The sequence below is a fragment of the Rattus norvegicus genome, chromosome 11 (genome assembly GCF_021556685.1).
Source record: "Rattus norvegicus strain SHRSP/BbbUtx chromosome 11, alternate assembly SHRSP_T2T, whole genome shotgun sequence".
Lineage (NCBI taxonomy): Eukaryota > Metazoa > Chordata > Mammalia > Rodentia > Muridae > Rattus > Rattus norvegicus.
Genome location: NC_141544.1, coordinates 46,867,775 through 46,889,008, shown reverse-complemented (window position 1 = coordinate 46,889,008; position 21,234 = coordinate 46,867,775). Strand labels below are relative to the sequence as shown.

General features: G+C 47.8%; 1 protein-coding gene across 1 annotated transcript in view; it reads left to right on the top strand.

The window, feature by feature from the left end:
• Window positions 1-21,234, top strand: part of Cldn14 (claudin 14) — a 96,976-nt gene that overhangs the window by 42,134 nt on the left and 33,608 nt on the right. The window contains exon 2 of the mRNA XM_087576427.1: window positions 20,745-20,882. The gene's annotated coding sequence lies outside the window, so the exon portion shown is untranslated. The remainder of the gene's footprint in view (window positions 1-20,744; window positions 20,883-21,234) is intronic.

Below are 21,234 nucleotides of genomic sequence, written 5' to 3'. Positions count from 1 at the left end.
CTTTGAGCTAAAAGCCTGATATGAAGATTTAATCTTTAACTGAAACGGAGAGGGACACACACACACACACACACACACACACACACACACACACCACACCACACACCCTGGAGAAACCAGCCTTGTTAATTGTCCACTCAGAACCCAGCCAGAAGCCACCTGCTGAGGTGTCAGATGCTGTGAACAGGGGGGCACAGGTGTCATCTAAAAACCACACGGTGCTAACTGCTCTGATACAATGCTTCCCTTTGCTGCATTATTTACACAGGGCAACTGCTGAGGATTGTAGACCTGCTGATATAGGAAATAAGGAAACAATGATTCGAAAATGTATCTCCTGTTCGTGTGTCAGATAGCAATAACTCAAAAATATTTCAATTTTATAAGGTGTGTGTGTTTGAGCGTGTCTCTGTGTGTGCCTGTATGTCTATGCATACGTACCTGTTATGTGTCTTTGAGTGTGTGTGTGTGTGTGTGTGTGTGTGTGTGTGTGTGTGTGTGTACACACACACCAAGTGCGTGGGTGCCCTCTGAGGACAGAGACAGCCTTGGATTCCCGAGCAGGAGTTAACAGGGGATTAGGAACTGCCATGTATTTGCTGGAAATCAAACTCAGGTCTTCGTAAAAGCAGGACAGGTTTTCTTGCTTGCTTGCTTGTTTCCAGACAGGGTTTCTTTGTATAGCATTGACAGTCTTAGACCTAGCTCTGTAGACCAGGCTGGACAGAGAGAGATGCCCCTACCTCTGCCTCCCGAGTGCTGGGTTCTATTGCTTGGCTGTCTCAGACCCTCCAGCCACAAGTAATGACATAGAGGCTGTTTACTAATTAGGAAAGCTTTGCCTTGACTTAGGCTTGCTCCCGACTAGCTCTTGTACGTCCATTGGCCCGTTTCCACTAAGCTACATCCTACCACATGGCTCATTGCTGGCCCTCACTTCTTCCTCTGGCTGGCAAATCTCCTGCTTCAGACGCTTTCTCAGAGTTCCTCTCTGCCGGGATGTCCTGCCTATCCTCTCCTGCTTTGCCATAGGCCGTTCAGCTCTTTATTAAACCAATCAGCAGGTGATGAAGAAGAGACAGGTGATGCTTCATACAAAAACAACCTTTACACTGCACAAGAGGTTAGCCCAAGGATCGAAGGCGGCGGTCACCTCCGCAGCCACCACCACCACAGACCCTAACTACTGAGCCATCTCTCCAGTCCTCACACTATTTGTTTCTACCTAGAAAACACAAGTGTGAGTTAAAGAACAGTGCAGGCAGTCTCCCACAGTGGTTACCGCCTCAGAGGTGACCCAGGTGGCTGAGGAATGTTGCTGTTGAAAGGGCACAGGCGCATGTAGAGTTTGACTTTTTCACCGGAGGGAAGAAACTCAAGTCAGTTGTGCACGTTCTGAGTCAGGAAGTGTGTCTTGTCTCACAGAGTTTTGATGGAGGAAGAGCATTTTAGATGCAGAAAACCTTCTGTGTGAACAGATACCTCCTTTCAAACATGATTAATCTGTCTTGTCTGTAGCTTTCTGTTCAAACTATTTGTGATTCTACTAAGGAAGAAACATTTCTTTGTAGCCACAACAGTCGTCTGGGCGAATGCAAATGAGCGTACGAAGGGTTGAATTACCAACAGGGTACCGTCGGGGGCAGGTCATCCTGGGTGCTGTCTGTCCTGTGAGTGAGCCAAGCAGGGTTGCAGTTTACTCAGTCTGTGGTAGACATGGGGGAGAAGACTCGGGATACCATTTCTAGCAATTCCCAGAACCTTCTAGAAGTAATTTCTTAGAACCTTCTGGTCCAGTCTGAGAATGTCCCACAGCTCCTGGAGTGACCTGCTACTTTGTAACATATGCTTTGTTTCACTGGACAGAAATTAATTTATCACTAGGCAGTATGGGACCTAGGCTAAATGATGTCTCCAGGACAAGGGCAGACATCCCTGTGTGGATGGAGCCCAAGAGAGACCCTAATTCCTAGGCTGACTGCCTGAGGAAGGGAACACATGAACAGCTCCTTAGCTCTGTCCTCCTGTGAGAACAGAATAAGCAGAGACCTGTACCCGCCATGCTGCCTTTTGTCTGAGACAGGAATGATGGGAGTGAGGGGGACTTTCCAGAAGGAAGGGTTTCCTGGCTCTTGGCTCTGCAGTCACAGAGGTTAACAGCTTGGGGTCAGAGGGAAGGGTCAAATAGTGTCAAGCGATCGAGCTTGGATTCCGAGTTCCCCTATACCGAACCTGATGGTATAGTGTCAGCCCCACACACTAGCAATGACCAATGGTGGACATCTTACTCTTACATACCAGCCTGCACAGGGTAACGTATGTCAGGTTCAAGTGTCTTTAATAATATAGTAAATAACAACAACAACAATAATAATTAGTCACTTGTCTCTAACAATAAAGAAAGAGATCAGATAATTAAAAACTAGTCACCCCCAAGGCTCTAGTCAAAAGGCAACCAGAAAAACACAGGGTCAAACACGTATGGGTATTAACTACTGCTTTTAAAAGTAAAGCTTCTTGGGACTGGAGATCCAGAGCAACACTTGAAACTGCTCACTGCCTTTGCCGAGGGACCTGAATTTACCTCCCAGTTGGGAGGCTTACAGCTGCCTGTAACTCCAGCTCCAGGGCCCCTGACGGCCTCCTCTAGTCTCTGCAGGCATGGCTCCCACACATGCATCCCCACATGAAGAGATTTTTTTTTAAAAAATCTAAAACTAATAAGTAAAGAATTCTAAAAGAACTGGACAATTGAGTCCATGTGGAAGATCAAATCGGACCTTTAATGACTAAACAGGAGCAACGTTCGCCACCTCATTTCTGCACCAGAACACTAGGAAAGGGAACATCCAGGAGACACAATCGTAAACAGGGTGTCCAAGAACAATGATTCCTAAAACTGAGCTCAAATGTCTTAAGCAATCAGACGTACTTTCCCTGGGCAACAGAAGAGTAAGCAACAAGGGAAAAGAAAAGAAAAAGGAATTAGGAAGGAAATTAAACGTAAATGCCGCGGTGAATGCCTGACTAGCTGGCACCCATTCCCCCTTCCAGCCAAACACTGCGACCTGCTGTTTCTTCTGTTTTCTCCCCAGAGAGTTGAGAAATAGCTACATGATAATTCATATCTTTAGTACAGGAACCACAAGGATATGACCACATATTATTCAAAATGGGGAGTTCACATCACATTATTTTCCATTGGTGAGTAATGGACGGGAAACGGGAAATGTCACTACAAGGCAGGCTGGCCATCTGGTGGGATCTTTCCAGTGACCACGGCAGCTGATCAGTGTGGAAAGACTGAGGCAGCGGAGTCTCAAGCTGTTAGGCTTCTCCAGGGAACTTGGGTTCATGCATGGAAGGCAGGCAATAAAGTCCAATTATTCTGGCTGTGGCTGCAAAAGGCGTACGAAAATTATCTCACGCAGGGCAGCGCTGCCGCTAAGTGTTTTTTAAAACGGCTATCAGTCATCCCAGGTAACGGAATCAAACAAACCCATCCATCTCTGAGGAATGGCTCATTAATCAAAAGATGGTGGTGAGATGCTGGCAGTCTTTCATTGTTCCACGTGTAATATTTTAAATCTGACGTGCTGACAGGACGGTTGGTGTGTAGGAAATTATCACAACCAAGAAGGACGGGCAAACTCCGCAGTGTTGGACCACTTGTGGGTCATCATTTATCACGGATCCCTGGTTTGCCCTGTTGGGGCACTGGAGTAGACATGGGGCCTGTAGTTGAAAACGACAGTGTTATAGACTCTTACTATTGAGTAACTGAAACTCTGGGGGAGACCAGTGCTCCTAGGGGCCTCTGAGCAGACAGAGTCTTGACCATGGCTTCCCTAGACTCCAGAGGTCCTGATGTTCACAGCTGTGGCAGGTCCATGAGGATGCAATTTCTTCTCAGCCCTCAGAGTTGCCGCTTCAGGGGTGCGCTAGACTCTGCCACTTAGCTTGGTAAAGTCTGCAGAAAAGATTAATTACAACAGAGAGGAATTTTTCTTGTGTATGATTGTGCCAACTTCATGAGTATCAAGTGCTAGCAGTTGCCTTGTGGGGCTTAAAGTTTATTTAAATGAGCAAACTTCTAAAAGCAGTAATAACTAAGGGCCTCGTCGTGTTTCATTTTTCTCTACCTCAGTGTAGACACAAACCTTTCGCCCCTCCCTCCCCACCCACAAACACAGCCTTGCTGGGCTTTGTCTTGTGGGTTAATAAAGTCCACAGACTTTTCTAGGCTTAGCTTTGCCTGGATGGAGGAGCTATGTGAAGAATTAAATAAAAAACGGGAGAGAGCTCAGCTGGGGAGATGACTTACCCAGTGAGGTGCACAAACAGGAGAACCTGAGTTCAGTCCTCAGCACCCACGTAAACACCAGGCTTTACAGCACAGCACCCGTTCATAATACCAGCCCTGAGTGGGGGGCCTGATGGGTCCCTGGAGCTCACAGCCCTCCCCCGACGAATGAGGTCCAGATATATTTCGAGACCCTGTCTCAAAAACCGAGATGGAAACTGACTGAAGACGTCGCCCTCCGGCCTCTGGCAGGCATGAACATGTCCAAACACATACAGGTCACACAATAGTAATAACAGCTATGAAGAACTGTGGGAACTGAGAACGCGTGTTTGAGGGATGTGAATTGGTTGCTATGACGAAAGGTCGTAGTGATTTAATGCTTTGTTACTCTCCTAGATGTCAATGAAGGGTTTGGCTTTTGCTCCAAGTGGATACTTTTAATTTGCCAGCTAAAATTATTAAAAAATATAACATATTTCTCTTTTTCTTAAAAAAAAGAAATCTAATTTTTTGTATATGAGTGCAAGCATTTCTAAGTGCATATATGTAAATGTGTGTGCAGATGTGAGTGCATGGGTGCACATGTGTGTACAGGTGTGAGTGTGTGTAGGTGTGACTGCATATGTGCACATGTGTATACAGGTATGACTGCATATGTGCACATGTGTGTGCAGGTATGAGTGTGTGCAGGGGTGAGTGCATGTGTGCATATGTGTGAGTACATATGTACACATGTATGTGCAGGTATGAGTGTATATATGCACATGCGTATGCAGGTGCCACAGTCTTAACAGTGCTTGGAGTTAGGGTTACAGGTGTCCAACATGGGTGCTGAGATTAGAACTCTCATCCTCATGATTGAGCAGCCAGTGTTCTTAACCACTGAACTATTTCTTCACCCTAAGAGCCATCATTAGCTCTTGACAGCTCTATTTCTCTTTGGTAAGAACATCTTGATGCTGAATGGTTAAAATGCATCTAACTTCTACATAGGTCAGTTCTGAACATCATTAAGATGCACTTAATTCTGCTCCAGACTGGGCAGAGATAGACAGCTAAACACTGAGCAACAATCAGAACTTAACATGAGTGTAACCTTTGAACAATGAAGTCTTCATGACTACAGCAACCGCCAGTCAATGGATGTCTTAATATCAACCTCTGGCTCTACTTGAACACACACGCATGTGCGCACGCGCACACACACACACACACACACACACACACACACACACACACACACATGCTCACTCACTCACTCACACACACATGAGCATACAGAGAGAACACTTACGGTTGAGAGCTGGGCCTTCTGGGCCTGCTGGACCTCTTGGGTTCTGGCCTAGTTCTGTTCACCAAGCAGCACTGATCCAATCAGCCCACCTCTCTGAGCTTCTGCTTCACCTGTAGTGTGAAGTCCCCAACACTAGGTCAGGGACAGTGGCCAAATCAGGACCATGCTTGCTTTATAATTAAATTCTTGCTAGGACTCAGCTATGCATTTTTATGCTGTAATAGTGACCAGAGACCCAACAGAGTTGAAAATCTCTCTTGTCATCCTTACAGTGACATCCTTCTTGAGTCATTCCAACAACTCTGAGCAGGAATAGAAAACACAAAGGCTCAGCACCTGAGTGAGGGTCAGCTCTGAGATGGGAACAGCCAGAAAGGAGGGGTTGGATAGGTGGAAATGAACCTTTTTCTCCCCTGGTGATGCTTCCCTGTGGCCCAGGGGCTGTGCTTCTGGGACTCACAACAGAAAACACGGTGTCGCAGTATTGGGGCAGACCATGCTGTAAAGATTCCACAACCCAGGCAGGGGTGAAGTTCAGTTGCTAGAGCATTCACTTAATATGCACAGAGCCCTGAATTATATCTAGTACACTGGGTGTAGTGTAATATCTGTAATCCCAGTGTGTTCAAGGTCATCCTCAGCTATATGGTATGCTCGAGGCAAGCCTGGGTTACAAGAAACTCCATCTCAAAAGCCATCAACAAATAAAAAAATACCACAGTCATCCAACAGCAGACAAAAGAAGTTGGAGTTCCCAGTAGTTCCTTGCTACTGTACCCAAGACAGGCCTTCTGTGTGGAGGGTGGCAGTATGGCTGGTGAAGACAGACACTAGTGGTCTCTCTCTGCACTCAGAGGGCATCTGCTACATGTACCCCACACATGTGCCCCACCTGTGGTAGCATACCCTGCCCTCCCCAGGCTGTGGTTTGCCATCTCTGGAAGTCACCATTTGAAGCCTCTGCCAAGTTTCCAAAAAGTCCCATCTGGTTCCTCTCACCATTCCAGTCCTGTGCCCACCCTGTCACCAGCTCTTCTGTCCCCATCAGATTTCCTCAGTGTTTTCTGAACAGTTTCCCTAGAGACCCTCTCCCATTCCCCATCCTTCACTACTCAGCTCCATGCCGGGTGTGATGCAGAACATCTGTAGTCCTAGCATTGGGGGAGGTGAGACAGGAGGATGGCAAGTTCCAAGTCTACCTGGGCTCCATAGTAAAGAGCCTGTGTGGTGGCTGGTTTTGTTATGACACAGTCTACAGCCTGAGAAGGGAGTCTTGTCGAAGGGTCATCTGCATCAGATGGGCATGCCTGTGGAGGGACGTCTTGATTTCCCTAATTGATGTGTGAAGACCATCTTGAAAGAAGGCACCAACCTGGTCTGTGGAGAGAGAGCTGTGGAGTGGAAGGCCCATGTGTGTGTGCTTCACTCTGCTCTTAGTTGTGCATGTGTTGTGAATGGCTGGGTCAGTTTCCCACCACCTTGCTATGACAGATGGAAACTTCGATTTCTAAGCCAGAATAAACCCTTTCTCTCCTAAGATGTTCCGTCAGGGTATTTCATCACGGCCACAGAAATGAAGCTTGCTCACAGTGTCTCAAGGCAATCAGCTTAGGGTTTGCTATTCATTTTCTCCAGGAAATTCTGCTTCTCCTGCCCCAGACTGGATATTTTCTGGGAGGTCACTGATGGGCATATCTCACAAAGCACCCATCTCTGGGCGATCTAAGCTCCACAGAACAGCTAGCAGCAGAGAAGGTTCTGGGCCCCAGAAGTCAAAAGCAATCAGCGTGACCCAAAAGCTGAAAGTGAAACAGGTGTTGAACTCCATTCGAGGATGCATTGTGACCACGGCACAGGTCACAGCTACCCGAGGAAAGGTGTTCTCTCAAGTCACCTGGGCCATGAGTGCCATCCCTCCATAAGTCATGGGTGCAGCAAAGGACATTAGCAGTCTCTCTATACCATCCCATGTCCTGTCCTCTCTGGTACCTGCCACCCCAGCTGTATGTCATGTTCAAGAATTGATGCCAGCGTTTGCCCTAATGGATGCAAGTCCAACAGGTCCTGGGCATGTGACCCTGCCTATCAGGTGTCAGCCACCTTATCCATTGTCCTAATGTCTGGACTCTGTGCAGATGATGTCCTGTCTGCTGGCTTGAAAAAAGGAGCCTTGTTTACACCCAAACCGACTCTCTCCTTCCCTCTTGCAGTCTAGAATTGAAAGCCAGCACCTTGTACTGCTGAAGAGCTGGTAACTGGTAAAAGGCAGTTGAGTTCTGTTCGGTGTTGAGGTGGCCTGTACCTCAGCACTGCATGTGGAAGTGGCTGGAGGTGGCTCTCGGGACAGGAGGAGGCAGAAGAGAAGGAGGTTGTCTCAATTCTTCACTGCCCTGAGACCAGGCTCACAAATCATTAGGGCTAGGGCAGCAGCCAAGAGAGGGGAGTCCTCACTACTTGTCATTTGGGGTGGTGGCTAGTCTAACTTTGTACTTAAATTCAGCCCGTTTACAAAGGCCTGAGTGAGCTCAAAACAAAAACTGTAAACTATTTTAAATTTTTCATGTATTTATCATTGTTTGTATGGGTGTTCTGCCTGCAGGTGTGTCTGTGCACCATGTGCACGCTGGGCACAGTGGGCACACACAGGGTCTGGAGTCATCAGATCTCCTGAGCCTGGAGTTATAGACTTTGTGAGCTGCCATGTGGGTGCTGAGACTACAACTCAGGACCTCTGGAAGAGCAGCCAGTGCTCTTGACTGCTGAACCATCTCTCCAGCCCCTCACCAAAATAATGTACCTCAAGAATCTCTCTCTCTCTCTCTCTCTCTCTCTCTCTCTCTCTCTCTCTCTCTCTCTCTCTCCTCTTCTTCCTCCTCCTCCTCCTCCTCCTCCTCTATTTTCTTTTTTTTTTTTCAGAGCTGGGGACCGAACCCAGGGCCTTGTGCTTGCTAGGCAAGCGCTCTACCACTGAGCTAAATCCCCAACCACTCTCTCTCTCTCTTACATGTTCTCTCTCTCTCTCTCTCTCTCTCTCTCACACACACACACACACACACACACACACACACATAAACACACACATAAACACACACATACATACACATACATGCATACATTCATTTTTTTCTGTGCTCATATGGAAGTTTCTAGAAGAAAAAAAATCAGTGTCTTATAAAACCTAGAACAGATGTGCTAGAACAATGTATTATTTGAAGCTGTCCACTTGCTGTGGACAAAGCCAGAGGAAACTACACAAGACAGTGTCAGGTCTGTAGCTCGAAGCCTTTGGGGTTTCCAGGTGCAGTCTGGCCCCTTTCCTTGCTCCCTGGAGCTGAGAGTCAGGAGCAGAGACATCGGGATGTCTAGTGATGCAGGACAGAGAAGTGGGAAGGAAATACTGTTAATGCAGAGTGCCTGGCTGCCCGGTTTTAGCCTCTGCTGTCCCCTGTGCATCTCTATGTGGTAGCTCTTTCCCTCACCAAGTCCCTCTACTCCAAGACAAGCCGGTGACCACAGTGGACATCAACTTAGGCTGTCCAGTGCCAGGGTGTTGGAGACAAGGCCTCTCACTGACTTCCTCCATAAGACAAGAGTGCTGACAAGCTGATAGCTAGGCACCGGAGGTAGGTGACAGAGATGGAGCAAGAGAAAGTCATTTGTGGGGGGAAAAAACTACATTTCTCTCAAACTTAACCTTGAGTGGGGAAAAAGCCAAAGTTGGAAGGAAAAAAAGAGAAATGTCGATATTTCCTTCATATTTGAATTTGTGGTTTTTAATTTATGTGCTGAACTCCAGGGACAGACAGACATATCTTCTCGCACGGCTCTCCGGTTACTCTCCCCCGCGCATCTGCATCCTGTTCTCTGGAAGGCGCCATATATCACAGGGTCCTGAGATGGGAGCATGGGAGCGCGGACCTTGGCTGTGCGGGTACTGCGCGGGCTTTACTGATATTTCTGTAAGCCCCTCAGTCCGTACTGGGGCTCAGTCCATGCTCAGTGTCCCCCAAGGATAGAGAAGATGGAAAAAAAATACCAAGGCAAGAAACATCATTTGCACTCTAGTTACTCTTTCTTCTGATCTGGACTGTTAGATTTGGTTTAAATTTTAAAAAATTTTATGCTGTGCTTGTGAATGTTTTGCCTGTATGTACACATGTGCACCGTGTGCGTGTCTGGTACCCGAGAAGGTCAGAAAAGTGTGTCAGATTCCTTGGAACTGGAGTTACTGACATTTGTGAGGCCGCACACGGTGCTAGGAACTTAACTCAGGTCTCTGGACGAGCAGCAAGTGATCCTGACTGCTAACCATCTTTCCAGCCTGTGGTCCACACTTGTTCAGAAAGCAAGTCTGCCAGTGTAAACGTGTATTCTTACAAGAAGTAGAATGGAAGCCCAAGGAGAGGCCAGCCTACGACTTGTACATGGGGAGTAACTGCCCTGATAATATTGGACGTAGAGAAAGAGATTTTTATCACAACAGTGGTGCCAAGGAACCTGTTGTTATCCCAGCTTGGAAACTGGTTCCGTCTGCAATGAGAAGTCCAAAGAGATTTGTGTGGGGATTCAGGCCTTAATGTTCAAACTTTGGGAAGGGGCATGGTTCGGTGGATAGAGTTCTTGCTTAGCATGCAAGACGCTCTGGGTTTAAGGCCATGTAACATAAAACCAGGTATGTGGTGGCACGTGCCTATAAACCCCGCACTTGGGACTCAGCAGTAAGAGGTCAGGAGTTCAAGGCCAGCATAAGCTATAAAGCAAGTTCAAAATCAGCCGTGTTATATCCTGTCTTCAAAAACACCCAAAAGTAACAACAAAAAGGGTGAATGAATGAATGAATATATTGAGGCATAACTCAAGTACTTAAGATAGCTCCACAGGGGTTGTTCAGGTTATATGACACTGCTAAAGCCATCCTACCTCAGCCTTTTGGCTAAGAGCAAGTCTAAAAGCATCTAAACCCTGAGAGCATCCTATCAAATACTCTCTCCCATGAATTCTGGGTAGGAAACCACAAGGCTGCCATTTTCCTTGGATGTTACCCCCTTCAGTCAGAGAACTAGGAACTGGGTAAGAGCCCCTTCCTGGATCCCCACCCACATGGTGGTCCACCAGCTTGGGCCTCTCTCCATGGCTCCAGAGACATCTGCCCACACAGATGTACCTCTGATGTGTGGAATATCATTTCCTTGGGAAAAAATTCCAATCTGTCTATAGAACTGTATTTCATGATTTTCTTGGAATGTAGTGAAAAAAAGTCTGTTTCTGCCGTGGGAATGCCCAGCTGAAGTCTTCGTGGCTCCAGTTACAGGACGGTGTACGTATGGTTGACCTGCTGCATATTTGGTGGGCTACTTAACTCTTCTGCGTACATGAACCCAGAAAGGGGACATCCTTTATCAAATCCCCACTCCCCCGCTCAAGTCCCCTCCCAAGAAACCTCCTGACCACCATGGGGAATGGCCCACTGGTTTACGAAACAAAGTTGATCTCTTCCAAGCAGCCTCCAAATCTTAGAAATGTTTGTGGCCATGGCCAAATTTTACAGTCTTTGAGATATATATATCTTCCTTTCTGAAGTGACAGCTTTTTGGAGAAAGTCTGGATTTCCCAGAAGCCACTGTCACTGAGCTGTCTGCACAGCTCACAAACTGGCATGATGGCTCACCCACCCTTTCAATCCCAGCACTCAGAGGCAAAGGTAGGTGGATTTCTATGGCATCAAGGACAATCTGATCTATATAGGACAGCCACGGCTGGGTAGAGGGAACCTGTCCCATAAAAACTAAAACGAAACCAGAAACAAGCAAAGAAATGAAAAACTATTGGGTCTTTTCTCACTTTTCAGTAGTAAATCTTTGTTCACTCTGCTGAAAAGGAGAAATGCATCTTTGAGAACAGACAGTAAACTATCCCAACAGTTATCCCAGGGCACGAAACGCCTGTGGTAGGAAAGAGAATCTCATCCGTGGAGAGAACAGACAGTACCGTCCCCCTGCAACTCCAGCTGGGCCATCTCCAGCCCTGACTCAGCTCCCCTATCTGAGGGTGCCTGGTTTAGCTGCCTCGATTTTACCTCCTTTTCTTTTGTGTTTTCCAGTAGCTCCTGCTGGAAATGCCGAGTGTCTGACTCCATGAGCCTTGCTGTCTATCTGCTTCTTGATATTTTGTTTTACTTCTGCTTGATGCTACATGATTAATTAACTGGTTTATCAGAAACCAAAAATGTACAATTTAGGTCATTCTCTGGACTATACACAACAGTGTTCTTCAATCCCATCCAGTTCAAAATCAAGATTACTGTCACATCTCTCTGGGGCCTTCCTCTCCTTTTCACGTGTAAAAACTAGCTTCCTCTGTGCTAAGTGGTTCTCAGAGAGCCAGGAAGCACTGTTTAGGCTGCTAGGGAAAGAGACATTGCTAACAGCTGTGACCCTGAGTGCTGAACTACCCACCTGTCAGCAAGATGCGCTCACTGGAGTGACAGTAGTGTGACTGTTGTGGGTGTGCATAACCAACGGCTTTCTGATTAGATTTGAGTTCCATTGGAGACCTGGGCACTTTGTCCTGTAAACCTGGTAAAAAAAAGCCCTTGTCTGAGGAGGGCATAGGCCCTAGTGGGGAAGCTACTGTGTTTTGTTAGATGGACGTGTGCCTGCCAAACTGCCTTCTGCGTTCTGTGTTTCAGAGACTCGGCAGTGGGTGGGCGTGGTTACGGCAGACACTCTGCAAGAGCTAGGAGTGAGTGTTCACTGTTCAGTCCTGTCTGGGACGTTTGTATCTCACACCCTAGGCTCAAGGAATATCACAGAAAAGAAGGTGGGAAGACAGTACGATCTGGAGGAAGGGTGCAGTGCCATGGGGTGTTGTCACCTCAGCCATTTCACTTTGGTCTTTCAGCAGCTGAGATTGACTTAAGGAGAGAAGAACCCTCAACCCTTCCCTTGGGGGTCAGTGGCAGTTTATCATTGCTTGGGGGAAAGGGAGCCACCTTCCTCAGCGGTGTCCACGCTCCTGTAAATAACCCTTCATTCATGTCAAGTAAGCAACCCTAATTAAATTTGTCGGGTCACAGACATACAGAAAAAGACACAAAAGCAGAAGGGGGAAGGTTGGGGAGAGAACAGGATCAGCTGCATTGGGTGGGGGACAAGAGAGGGCTATGGGGGGAATGATCAAATGATCAAAATGATACGTATACAAAAGCACAAAAAAAATTGCCATGAACCCATTATTATGTATAACTAATACACGTTAGAAAAATAAAAACTTCCATGCATGGTATTGCATGTCTGTAATCCCAGCACCCAGAAGGTTGAGATAGGATCGTAAGTTCTAGGTCAGCCTGCACTAAATAATGAGACCTCGTCTCAAAACAAAACAAAACAAAAACAAAGAAAACCAAAACAACAACCCGAAGAAACCCTTAAAAGCCATTCTTAGAGCATGGTTGATCTAAATGAACTCCCCTCTGCCCCAACCCTGACACACTCCAATGTGTGTCCATCTAAAAAGACAGCAAATGAATTCAAGTCTTTGCTGAACTGAGTCAAACAGGAATTAAACACACACGGTGCCTTTTCAAATGCTTGTTTGACCAGTAGAAACTTTCTGAAGCTCAAATCTGGTAGGGATTCTAACACTTGCAACAGATGTAGCATTTTATTGGCAACGTTTTGTTTTACAAGTTCAAATTTACAATATTTGTGTATTTGGATGAATGTGAAGCCAAGGGAAAGTTCCAGATAACCAGACAAGGTGCTCTTTGGTTAAAAGGATCCAGATGTTTGACATGGGAGGAGAGAGAGGCTTCTGTACTGAAGCGGGACCACAGTCAATATCTAGTAGTAGTTTATGTTCCTGTCCACAAATATGAAAGTCAGACATGAGCCACCGAAAGTTTCAGTAAGGAACATTTACCGTATAAAACGGTGATTTGACATGTCACGAGCTGTTTCCACACAGCTGGCTCTCCTGGCATGCCAAAGCTCTGCTCGAAGGATTTTATATGAATGGATAAAAGTGAGTTTGAACCTTTAAAAGATCAATGCACTACACACATGCTTCCTGATCATGGGTGTGTTTGCCACTAAATGGAAACTTGCTTGCAAAAAGGCTGGAAGGGGTTTGAGGGCTCTCTGGGCAAGAATCGGGAGTAGGATGGGAGCCGAGTCTCACACAGTGTTAACAGTTGAGAGGCTGAGTGTGGCCAGGTAGCCTCTAATCCCAGCACCAGCAGAAACAGGCAGATCTCTAAGATCAAGGCCAGCCTGATCCACAGAGTGAGTTCCAGGACAGCCGGAGCTACAAAGGGAAACAAAACAAGACGCTGAGTGTGGTAGTTCAGGCTTGTAATTCCAGTACTGGATTCCAGCTGAGGCAGGAGAATTGCTATGAGTTTGTGGCCAGCCTGGGCTACTGAGAGTGATTTCCTCTTTGAAAACAAACAAACATAAAACAAGCTAACAGAATATGACTAGAGCGAAGGTTCAGATGCTGCTCGTGCAGAGGACCAGAGTTCAGCTCCCAGCATGCCCATGGCTGACTCACCACCCGCAGTTCTGGGGAATCTGGTGCCCTCTTCTGGCTTGTATGTGGTATACTCATTTAAAGTGTATAATACAATGTCATTAAATACACATCTATGTTGTCATGCAACAATTACCATTATACCCTGTCAAAATTTTATCATACCAAGCAGGAGTTAAAGCCCTAGGTTGTGAGGCCTTCCTGCCTCAGCCTCCCAAGTGCTGGGATTAAAGGCACGCAATAGCTGTGCTTGGGAAATTTGGACATTTATTCTTATTGGCGTGTATGAATTGTACATAACAGTTGGGACATTTGCTGAACCATTTCCAGTATCTGTGAGTTTATGTTCTAGACACCTCAGATAGGTGGCCGAGTAGAAGTCTCGCTTGTTCCACGTAACAATGTCCTTGTCCTGGTTGGCTTTACCGTTGCTGTGATCAAACACTCTTAAAAGCTACTTGTGGGAGGAGGAAAGGGTTTCTTTGTCATACAGGTCACAGTCCACCATCGAGAGAAGTCAGGGGAAGACCCTAGAAGCTGGGGATGAAGCAGAAGAGCACTGCTCACTGGTGTGCTCCCTCCCTCTGCCCCTGCTTTCTCAGCTTCCCTTCTTAAATAGCCCAAACCCATCTGCTTAGGGATGACACCGCCCACAGTGGACAGAGCCCTTCTGCTTCTACAGCAGCAATCAAGAAATGCCCTATAGACCTGTCCATAGGCCAATCTGATGAGCGTGAGTCTTCAGCTGAGGTTTCCCTTCCCCAGGTGTACCAAGCTGACAACCAAGATTAGCCATCACTGTCATCCCTCTGTGGTGGTGTTGTGGTATATTTTTTTTAGGTTGAATAAGATCCCGTTGTTTATTCATTGATAGGTGTCTAAGCTGTCCCTCCTCCTGACTATTTTGAATATCTCTGTGTGCACTGGTGTGCAAACCTGAGCTCTAGTTTTAGATCTCATCTGGGAGTCAACTCCTGGATCTGGGGGCAGTCCTGTGCATGGGGGAAGGGTGTGTTTTGTTTTTGTTGTTTGTTTTGTTTTGTTTTCCAAGGGATCTCTGCCTTATTCCCCACAACGATGGTTCCATTTGACTTTCCTACCAGCGGCGTCAAGGAGTTCTAGTTCCCTCACATCCTGCCCACGTCATTTGCCGGGATTTATTGTGTATGTTTTTGATGACGGCCTTCATGCAGGGTATGAAGTCGAGGTACTCCAGGCCCCTGAAGTACGTTCAGAGCATGTTAATTGCTTTAGAGTTCTGAGATCCCAGTCTGTAACACAGCCTGGTGTCTGTTACCTGACAAAGTTGGCATTGGAGCAGTGCCTCCCTTGACTCCGTTCTGAGAAGTAAACAAGGTGATGGATTTCAAAAGGAAGGAAGAGCAAGGGGGAGGACAGAAGCGGGAAGTCAGTGTGACAGAGGCAGGAAGTCAGTGTGACAGAGGCAGGAAGTCAGTGTGACAGAGGCAGGAAGTCAGTGTGACAGGGGCAGGAAGTCAGTGTGACAGGAGTGGGAAGTCAGTGTGACAGGGGCAGGAAGTCAGTGTGACAGGAGTGGGAAGTCAGTGTGACAGGAGTGGGAAGTCAGTGTGACAGGGGCAGGAAGTCAGTGTGACAGAGGCGGGAAGTCAGTGTGACAGGGGCAGGAAGTCAGTGTGAAGAAGCAGGAAGTCAGTGTGACAGAGGCAGGAAGTCAGTGTGACAGTGATGGGAAGTCAGTGTGACAGGGACAGGAAGTCACTATGACAGAGGTGGGAAGTCACTGTGACAGGCAGGAAGTCAGTGTGACAGGGGCAGGAAGTCAGTGTGACAGTGATGGGAAGTCAGTGTGACAGTGATGGGAAGTCAGTGTGACAGGGGCAGGAAGTCACTGTGACAGTGGTGGGAAGTCAGTGTGACAGTGGTGAGAAGTCAGTGTGTCAGAGGCAGGAAGTCAGTGTGACAGGGGCAGGAAGTCAGTGTGACAGGGACTAGAAGTCAGTGTGACAGGGACTAGAAGTCAGTGTGACAGGGGCAGGAAGTCAGTGTGACAGGGACTGGAAGTCAGTGTGACAGGGGCAGGAAGTCAGTGTGACAGGAGTGGGAAGTCAGTGTGACAGGGACTGGAAGTCAGTGTGGCAGGAGTGGGAAGTCAGTGTGACAGGGACTGGAAGTCAGTGTGACAGGGACTAGAAGTCAGTGTGACAGGAGTGGGAAGTCAGTGTGACAGGGACTGGAAGTCAGTGTGACAGGAGTGGGAAGTCAGTGTGACAGGAGTGGGAAGTCAGTGTGACAGGGCTAGAAGTCAGTGTGACAGGAGTGGGAAGTCAGTGTGACAGGGACTGGAAGTCAGTGTGACAGGAGTGGGAAGTCAGTGTGACAGGGGTAGGAAGTCAATGTGACAGGAGTGGGAAGTCAGTGTGACAGGGACTGGAAGTCAGTGTGACAGGGACTGGAAGTCAGTGTGACAGGGACTAGAAGTCAGTGTGACAGGAGTGGGAAGTCAGTGTGACAGGGACTGGAAGTCAGTGTGACAGGAGTGGGAAGTCAGTGTGACAGGGGTAGGAAGTCAATGTGACAGGAGTGGGAAGTCAGTGTGACAGGGGTAGGAAGTCAGTGTGACAGGGACTAGAAGTCAGTGTGACAGGGACTGGAAGTCAGTGTGACAGGAGTGGGAAGTCAGTGTGACAGGGGTAGGAAGTCAATGTGACAGGAGTGGGAAGTCAGTATGACAGGGACTAGAAGTCAGTGTGACAGGGACTAGAAGTCAGTGTGACAGGGACTGGAAGTCAGTGTGACAGTGGTGGGAAAACAGCCTTCCTCTCGATAGGACAGGATAGTGTCACCCAAGGAGCCATCCTCCCAACCTCTTCTCTTTCTCCACCCACTCCACCCTACTTTCTGCCTGCTCTCCAACTCCACATTGCTTTCCCCTTCTCTCCCTCTCCACCCTCTCTTTCCACCCCCATCTCTTTCACACACAAGCAACTCCAACAAGACATCATCTCTCTGTCCTCCCTCCAAGTTCCCAAATCCAATATAGTGGTAGGAGCCATCTTAGTCCAATTGTTCTTCATCCATAGGTGTTTGTGGTCTGCTGGGTTTCTCTCACATTTAAAGGCACTTGGTGGCCAGGGTTTAATGTGCTGGCCCGGGGCCTTGAATCCCAGCACTACAGAGGCAGAGGCAGGTGGAGTTCTGTGAGTTCAAAGCCAGAACTACACGGTAAGACCCTGGCTTCTCAAAAGAAAAACAGTGGAAGCCATCATGGCTCCGGGTGGATTCTGGGAACTCCAGTAGGGACAGAGCCTCATAGATTAGCCTGGAACTGCACTCAAAACCTGCAGCTATGAGAGGCTATGGCTCTGCTCAGTGTTAACCAAACCTCCAGCTCACTGGAGATCCAAGGGGCAGCTAATGTCTCGTTGCTCCCCAGGAGAGTGGCTATGCCTCCTGTACCTAGAAAGGAAGATGGAGGTCCTCAGCGTAGGAACAAGAGTAACTGTCTTCTCATAAGAAAGAGGATTAGGCTGGAGAGATGGCTCAGTGGTGAAGAGCACCGACTGCTCTTCCAGAGGTCCTGAGTTCAAATCCCAGCAACCACATGGTGACTCACAACCATCTGTAGTGAGACCTGATGCCCTCTTCTGGTGTACATGAAGACAGCTGCAGTGTATTCATATACATAAAATTAATAAATCTTGAAAAGAAAAGAGGGTGTCATTGGAAGGAGGGTGACTAGACTGTATTCTCACAGGGAGGAGGAAAATTGTCTTTCCATTGGGAGGAGAATGACTCAGGTCCCTTCCCAGGACAATTTCTGGATCTGCCCCTCATGAATTTGCATAGACACGTGTGGTCATACACATATATGTCCTTTAATGTGTTTTAATTTTTACACACATGGTATCTTGTCCTGTTACTTGCCTTCTCCAACATAACTTTAGCACATACTAATCTACTTCCTTGTATTTATTTTTAAATTGGATTTTATTTTATGCGTATGGGTATTTTGCCTGTGTATATACACCTGTGTGCCTGGTGCCACAGAGGGCAGAAGAGTGTGTTGGATCCCCTGGAACTGGAGCCGTGAACATCTGTGAGCTGCCATGTGGTTGCTGAGAGTTGAGCCTGGGTCCTCTGGAGGAACATCCAGTGCTCTTAACTGCAAAGCCATCTCCAGGCCTCTGTATTTCATTCATTTTAAACATTTATTTTTTATTTTTATTTGTTTTTTATTTACAGGGTTGGGGGGTGTCTGCATGTGTGATGTCATATGTGCCGGTGCCCCCCCCAGAGGCCAGGGAGAACATCATGTCCCCCAAGCTCGAGTTACAGGAGGTTGCGAGCTCCCGGCAAGGGTGCTGGGGACTGAGCCTGGGTCTTCTGTAAGAGCAGCAAGCATTCTCCACAGCGCAGGCCGTTTCCCTCACTGATCTCAAGGGCTGAGTTCTATCCCATCAGGTGTACATCCCATTGTCACGTGCTTTAACTATGGCTCTTCTAGTTATGGAGGACATAGCCATCTTTCTGTCCCTCGGGCAACGATGTCTTACACAGTGAAAATCACCTAGAAATCACAGAAGAAATGATTGCCTCTCCCTGACCACAGAAAGCTGTCTCTTTGCCTCTGACTGCCTCTGTTGGAGCCCTGCTTATGGCCAGCTGAAGGGCCTGGACGTCCTCAGCTATTTCTCCATCACTGTGTTTCAGCAGAGGCACAAGTCAACTCTTTACCAAGCAAAAACACTTCCTCCCCAGTGGTCCTGGGTCTGGCAGGGCTCAACCTTTCCATCCTGAGCGAGCCTTCAGCCCAGCAGTCGGCTGCTTGGGAAGCCGCACATTACCTCTCCACAGGAGCATCTGGGCAGGGTCATTAACAGCCAGCACTTCCCGGAGAACCGTTTCAACGGTTACTAATGGTGTTCGCCGACTGTTGAGTTGGGACTCAGCCACATGCCAGGCACACTCTTCATAATCCTCGCCAGGTGTCTCTGAGCAGTCGAACTAGGGCAAGTAGATGTCAAGTAGATTACAGCCGAGCCTGTCGTAGACCTATCGGTTGGGGGAAATTACTTCAGTGTGAGGCTACCAGCCCAAACACACCATCGATTTTGAGCTTCGAGGGCGATCTCTTCCCATGCAGATGTTGCCTTTCCATCCTGCTGATAACACTGAGGACGGTCATCTCAGGTCTGGGTGTGGCTCCTACTTCTGAATCTACCCAGCTTCCGGCAGTAATAAAAAGAATCACCACATGTGAGAGCAAAGGAAAGGAACACATGGGTTCCAGATGCGCACCACATCAGGGAGGACGCTCCCAGATGAGAGGAAACAGGCAGAGCGAGAGGAGAGCGAGATACGGAAAAGAAGCTAAAATTAGTTTGCATCGCTATGGCCTACACAGGGGAGTTTTTAAATCAATCATTCTAATTAACAGTGCCTGTGGAAATTATGTTCTGGACTACCTCGCAATCTAGAACTGAATGGAGGACCGGGGCACCCACATCTGTAAGCTGGACAGTAACACAAGGCAATGAGGATTGAGATACGTGAACGTTTAGTATGGACTCAGTGGAGCCTCAGCGAGGCGGCTAATGTAGGTCTTTCGAACAGAACTATGCATCATCGCCCTTTGAGGGAGTGCCCTGGCCGTGCCTGCTCTCATACAAAAGCAAAACTACAAACAATTCTTGTCGGGGGTCCGACCTGGACCCCTTTACCAAGCCTTGGTGTCCCCACCCAAGTGTCTCCCTGTGTCTCTACCGTCGTCCCTACCTCGACACAAGCTTGGTCTCTCTTCTCTCATCCCATTACCCCAGTCTAATTTATCCAGGAAAAATCCTACAGTAAACATATAAGAATCACTCGAAACCCCGGTTATCTCCCGTTTAAGGGCTTCGTGAGCCGCCCAGGTGATGCAGACTCTATGTGAGTCTCTAGAAAGTGCTCTCTTCCAGAACCTACGAGGAAGCCAGTGAAGCCATGGCCACAGAGAGGCCGGAAGAGGGAGCCAGAGGTGGGAATGGGAGAGTCTGAAGTACATGAGCTGAGTCTGTCTGTCTGTTTGCATGGGTGTATCAGGATGGCTTGCTTAGGACAGGGTGTGAACGATTCCTAAAGAGCCAGCCTGACTCATCAACTGTATACATATCACACCTTGCTCTTCAGATTAGTCCAAGGGCTGGTCTGGCAACACGATCCCCAAGGGAGATGAAACATAGAGCATCATAAAAGCTAAAATATACATTTCTACAAACCTCTCATAAATAAACTAGGAAAAAGAATAACGTTAAGCAGGTTGGGGCCCAGTGTTTCCAAGAAAGCCATGTCCGTACCCCAGCCTGTAACTAGTGCCCCAGGGACCTTTGGTGGGTGTTTCAGCAAGTATGCCCTCCATGTTGAATCCCAAGGCCTTGGCTACTTTGAGTTTTCTCCCACAGAGAGTTCCTTCACCAAATGCAGCAGCTGGCACTGGGTGGTGGGTGAACTCTAGGTAAAATGGCTTCTGTCCCCTCCAAGCCTCACCATCAAAGAGAAGCAGACCCAGGTTGGGGCCACAAGCCCTGTCCTCCTAACTGTTGCTTGGAGTCTACGGTCTGGTCCATTTCAGTTTCTCTCGTATCACCTTTCTAGGGGCTGCATGGGCCAGCGATCTGGACAAGGGCCAAGAAGCCAAAGACTGTTGAAGCCGCAGTCTCCACTCTACTACTGACACCAGCGACCACCCAGCCAAGCCCAGCCATATGGCGTCCTGCTTGCCTGATGTATGAGGTGGGTAGCAAGCTTTTCACCCAGAAGAGGACTCTGAGGGATTAATTACTTAAAATCCATAAACGTGTATCATTATAATTCTTATTTCAGTCTCTACCCAAAGCTAAAGTGGCCAAAGGAAAAGAAAGGGGAGGGGAAGCTCCCTCGGAAGGCAGCTGCCTCTCTGGTATTTCCAGTGTGGCAGGAGACTCTCCCCAGAGAGTTTGTGTTTGTTTCACAAAGAGCACATTCGAGGATGAGGAGCCTGACAGCGCAGCTGAACCCCGGATGAAACTGGATTCTAGGTGTTTCCAGACCTTGCCCTAGCAAGCATGGACATCTCCAGGGAGACCTGGGGGCATGCACTTTGGGG